Consider the following 6,014-nt stretch of genomic DNA (forward strand, 5'->3'; position numbering starts at 1 on the left):
TCTTTTTCTTCATAATAAAAGTTTCTATAAATATAATTAATACCCTCAACAGATTTTTAATTGATGATAATATACAACATCTACCTAGTTATTAATATGGGTCCAAATTGTTGGTATGGCGGGTAATCGGGTCCACTTTGATAAACCCTAGATTTGAGAAAGAATTTGGATGCATGACTACATGCCAATTAAGGGTGGGTGGGTGTGGAATTAAAAATTAAAACAGAGAAGCAAGTTTTTCTTTTTTTTCTTTTTTTCTTTTTTGCCTCTTTAAGAAAGAAGAAAAAACACACACCTTTTTCAAATTCTAAAGTACGGTCTGAAAAAATGTTTTCATAAAATGGTTAATCAAACATTAAGTGTTTTTAGAAAAAAATTAATTTCAGACCACATGATGCTGATGTGGCACCATTTTAGAAAAATCGGCATTGATGCCGAACACCTACTAAAAAGAACTAAATAACAAATAAAACAGACATGCATCAAACATCATGTGCCCACGATCCTCGATACAAAGTTCTTTTTTTTGGCATCCTCAATACAAAGTTCTAGGAAAGACACGAAAAGGTGAGAGCCTGAGATTTGAGGAAAAGGAGCAATCACCAAAGAGATGATGCCTTTTTGTGTGGGTTTATGCCCATGGCCGACCTCACTCTTGGCTGCACAAAAATAAGGATTTTGTGCACTTTTCACTTTGCACTGTGGAGTGCCGACTACCGAGTGCCACTGCTTGTTCATGGTTCCTCAATGTCAAAAAGTACTGCATCTAGGCACCACGTTTCAGGCTTTTCATGCATTCTTCATAGTTCTTACACGTATAGACACACAGACACTCTCTCTCTCTCTTTCTGTCTTGATTTATAAGAAGGGATGAGGTGATGTGTTCAAAAATCAAAACTCTAGAGTAGAAAATTGAGAGGAAGAGAAGTATCAAGTGGGAACTACTTGAGATCATAGTAAAAAAGTTGAGAAAAAATGTAAAAGCTGCATCTGTTTGCCATATAAGAAGGGATGAGGTGATCTGTTTGCCATTGGGTTTGATGCAAAGGCTCCTCCCAAGAAAAGCTTTGGATTGCAAATTTGCAATAAGTAACCTTGGATTCTGTAGAGTTTTTATTTGCTCTTGTTTGAAAATTTTAATTTTCAAATTATATTTTATCCAAGTTTTAGCTAATAACTAAGAACTTCCGTGAAAAAGCTTATCTCATTTATTTTGCTCTGTTGGAAGATTTATTACCTACTTTGATTGCTCACCTGCTGAGATTTGTCATTCCATTTACTTCTCCATATAGGAAGTTTTCACTTTTCGATTTTCAGTTTTTAATTGTCATCTTCTCCCTCCCATTGACTTGCAGGTTTTATTTACAGTAAAAAAAGAACACAGGCGTCCCTATCAAATGGCTTGCTAATCCTACTTCTTCACACGACTAGAAGTTAGAAAACCTTACTGGGTTTTCAACTCCGAAGTCCAGATTGGGAATCCAGGAGATGTCTTTGAGTGCATCACTTGAAGATAGTGCAACAAACCTTTGTTATTCAAGGTGTATTAAGGAAATCAGATGCACGGGAGAGGTCTGTACTGGGCAAACTCAATAAAGATTGGCAAGGAAGTAAAATAACAAAGGAGGTAATATTTATTAGCAAGATTGGAACCACCAGTTCACTATTTCGCTTTCAGCTAGTGAATTAATATGATTCAGATTAATCTGTTCATAGATTTTACCTGCGGCATGTAATGAAGGCAATAAAAATTGTTTAGGCTGGTCTTCTTTGTCTTCTTCGACTAACAGTTTCAGTACTAATAGATGCTTTGGTTCTAGGGAATTTGGTCTGGCATGCTTTGTGGCACGGCATTGCAAATATTGATACTCTTGTTAGTCATCTAGAAAACCAATTGGAACAAGGAGGTAATATTTATTAACTATATAATATGCGCACAAATTGTTTATGAATGATATATGAGGAATAAAAATAGGTTTTATCATACAATCTTGGGCTACCAAGCTTGAGAGCACAGATTTGAGTCTGAGAAGTGAGAACCTCTTTGTTCACCAAAACAAAATCAAAGGTTGGGTCTGTAATCCAGTCCACCTCTCCCAAGACTCCACATAGATGTATGCAGTCTTACCCCTACACGCATATAGAGGCTGATTCCAAGATTTGAACCCTGGTCACCCAGGTCACAATGGAGAAAACCAATCGTTGTGCCAAGCTCCACCCTCTAATGGCCTTTTTCTATATGAGAAAGAAAATAATAATATGTTAATAACAGTAACAGCAGTCATCAACAAAGTCAAAACCCTTGGAAAATCTAATAATTCAATTCAACTTGATCAAATGTTTGAAACTAACCCATACCTGCCACTTCAAACGGGTACTCCAAACATAGGGGAGAGTGAAATCATCAATGTCCTGAAAATCGGAGAAAGATTGAACAAGAAAGCTATTTGATTCCCAATTGAATTACCATTTAGCTGTTTTGAAGCTATAACTTCTCCAGAACTGGGCTTCCCAGAATCCAATTTTCTGGGTTCAATATGTCTGACCTGATTTTTGAAACATCAGTGGGCAAATGAAAGGGATTTCATGTGATGTGATATCCCTAGTCCTTACTATATTTATCACCCAACTTAGAGGGAATACCATCATATCAGCCCATTATAAGGGGTTTCCTTGCCAGCACTTTGATGTTTTTAAATGATCCAACAGATTGCTTGTCCAGTGTCATTATAAGGGGTACCATCTATTGCTTTCTCTTTGTTAGAAAGGACTTTTTTCCTACCATTTCGTTGTGTTTTTTCTATACTTCATGCATCTAGGAAATATAATCTAGTCATAAAGAAGGTACTTGCTATTGATGAATCAATTTTTGGCCTAAGTGTTTCAGGTGTCACCTAGTTGTTTCGAGGTGTCATGTGTCACAATATCATTGGAGGGCCAAATCCGCCTTCATCAGCTATCATTCGAAATGGCTTAAAATACCTGTTCTGTTCCGTTCTTGTAGGTCAACAGATCCTCTAAGTTTGGGCACAATTAGAGTTGGCATCTCAGAAAGGAATTGGAGACATATCAGGATGAGTTTGAGAATGAAAAGAACATGCTTGGGGGTCATTTGGGTGAGAAAGCAGCAGAGGATCTAAAACAGAGAATTATTGAGCATGTAATTGGCTTGTGCACATCCAGTTATATGGCATATTATTTTTCAAGATTTTATGATTTTAGATATTCAAATTAATTTAGTTGACATATATGCTTTCAGAACATATTAGTCGTGTCAAAATATTACTCTAGGATCACATTGAAGAGACTTGCAGAGCTGCTGCTGTCTCACTCTCCAGGTTTGTTACCCACATAGCTCTTAACTTTTTTTTGGTAGATTTAATTCCTTTAATTTTGTAGATTTTCTTTCATTTATCGAAAAGGTGTCTTCAGGTTCTGTATTCTCATCTTATACATTCATCTTGAGGTCATTTTGGTAAATATACTTCATTGTGAAGAGCTCTTTTCCGAGGTGCCCTTCTGGCTGTATGTACTTCATTGGTAAATATACTTCATTGGGTACATGAAAAAAGAAAAAGATAGACTTGTGGTTTAGGTTGTGAAGGAGAAAAGTCCCTATAGGGTATATGTTCTACGTAAAGAAGAAAAGGATTCAATCTTGATATAGGGAAAATAGAAGGATTTCATATATGAAATATTAAAGAAAGAGTGGTGAAATAGAAAGAAAAAAAAAAAAAAAAAAAAAACTCCATGAACACCAGTTTGTTGACATCACATAAGCTTTTTTATATTGGCAACTGGTAAACTTCTATTGATGATAGTGAAATATGTAAATAGGGTCATATAAGCACAAGGATACAGATAGCACCACTTTTAAAAGGGTAGATTGGGTTCATTATTTGAAATATTTTACATTTTTTATCTATTAAATCCAGACCAATCATCCTAATGTGCTTTTATGTGCTACAAATCTGATTGCATTAACTCTGTCATGTCATAGAGGTTTCAATTTGATTTGGTTAATTTACTAGTTGCATAATTCATTTATTGATATGAGAATGCTAAATTAGGATGCCTCCTTGAATGTCTTGTTTTCTATACATTTTTTATGGTTATCTCATTTACTAATTTATATGTTTTTGATTTACAGGTTCATCAATTACGCTAAGTGGATTTGCTTTTGAAGATGTGAACCTTATTCGATAAATTGAATTTTTTTAAGTCCTTGTATTTTTATATGTCCAATGGATATTGTATGTGAACAGTTTGATTTGGATATTAATTAATCTTTAAATTAATATATTTTGTTTTAAATTGCATTTTTTTATTTAAGTTTCTTAACTTAACTTTTCATGTATCAATTATCATGAATTATTTATTAAGCATGTATTAAAGTGATGAATTAATAAAAAAGTGTATGTACCAACAAATATCGGAATTAACCTGGCACAAACATTAAAAAATGTATACATATCTAAGCTGGCGGTCATGAAACTGCCAGATTAGCCATAAACCAGACTGCGGCGGTTATTTGGATCTAAGCCGGCGGTTTGAACCGCCGCCTAAAGAAGCAAATGATGTTGGACCAAGCTAAAACTGTTAATCAATTAGGATCAAAGCCGGCGGTCCGAACCGCCGCCTAAGGAACGAAACAATTTTTGACAAAACCTAAGCCGGAATGAAATTTGAACCACCCCAAGCCGGCCACCAAACTCGGCAGTCTCTTGGATATAAGGCAGCGGTCTTGATCTAGGCTGCAACTACTTAGACGGCAGACCAATGACCGCCGGCTTAGACTATTTTTCTTATAGTAAAAACTAGTTAATGATAGCAGTGAAGAAGTAAGAAGGTCTACAAAACATAAAACCATATTTTAGTTAGTGAAAAAAAAATACAAAAAAAGGAAAAAAGAGGAAGAGGAGGCAAGGAAGAAGAGCATGGGCGGTGGATTTTGAAAAAGAAGAGGAAATGAGAGAGAGATCTATGATGACCTGGCCAGAGTAATACAGGTCGGATCTTTGGAGTTCAACCACCGACCTACAGAAGGTTTGAAGGAGGGAGTGACAAGAGAGAGGAGAAAGAGGGTTGGAAACTTCAATTGGGGGTTTGAGAGGGGTTTTTTCATCATTTCTCTTTTTATCGTTTTAACCAGCTGGAATGGGAATCCAATTCCTGGGGGGTGGATCGGGAATGGCCATTCCCTCAAATGAGAGATTTTCATTCCGCTTAGAATGGAAATCAAATTTCGATTCCGCCCAACCAAACATCTAAAAATTCCGATTCCAGACCCTTATTCCTGTGAACCAAACAGACCCTTAATTCCTAATTCAAAAACCCATCATCAATTCCCAAGAGGAGGAGCAAATTGATTCCAATTTACAATTTATCTTCAGGTTTCCCTAGCCGTCTCTCTTGATCAAGCACCGGGGGCCTTGCTCTATCGCGCAAAGCTCATCACTGAGTTGTATCAAGTCATCGACGATGCCGGATCTGAAATATGCTTTGAGCGCCAGTGTTATAATTGAAGCAACATCAATCCTATTCGATCTGCTGATCCCTTATGCATAATTGGTGCACTGGTGACATTTTTACATAATTAGTGAATCTATAAAAACAGTACAAACCAAATCTTTGTTACTTTCTTTGCCCATCTAAGTGAGTTTCTTGTGATTCATGTAACAAAGTTAAAAGTATTGGAAATGCAACATGTACTGAAAATACAATTTAAAGAGATGTATTAAGATATATTTTAGATTCCCATAGATACGCATGAAAAGTTAAGATATACATAAATATATTAGGAAACTCAAATAAATTATAAAAAATATATTAATAATAATAATAACTACAGCTTTTATATAATTGTAAATAAGTCATTTACTTATTCAAATGTAAAAAGCCATAATTTAATAATTTATGTAAAGTTTAAGATATGAAGACACGATTAGTAACCGTTGAAAAGGTGATGGAATAACTAAAATGTGTATGTGTATGTATAGTGTATATATATAAAA

The 6,014-nt window shown here is 35.3% G+C and overlaps 1 long non-coding RNA gene across 2 annotated transcripts; it reads left to right on the forward strand.

The window, feature by feature from the left end:
• Window positions 1-495: 495 nt before the first annotated feature.
• On the forward strand, window positions 496-4,314 carry LOC148845798 (uncharacterized). Of its 2 annotated transcripts, none has more exons than XR_016102570.1 (5): window positions 496-757; window positions 1,356-1,627; window positions 3,005-3,160; window positions 3,260-3,338; window positions 4,151-4,314. It is a non-coding gene; the product is annotated as an uncharacterized LOC148845798 (long non-coding RNA). The 2 variants fall into 2 exon arrangements; XR_016102569.1 differs by lacking the exon at window positions 496-757 and adding an exon at window positions 887-1,089.
• The last annotated feature ends 1,700 nt before the right edge of the window (window positions 4,315-6,014 follow it).

The sequence above is a fragment of the Nelumbo lutea genome, chromosome 7 (assembly GCF_056320005.1).
Source record: "Nelumbo lutea isolate HS-2025 chromosome 7, American lotus-T2T, whole genome shotgun sequence".
NCBI classification, from domain to species: domain Eukaryota; kingdom Viridiplantae; phylum Streptophyta; class Magnoliopsida; order Proteales; family Nelumbonaceae; genus Nelumbo; species Nelumbo lutea.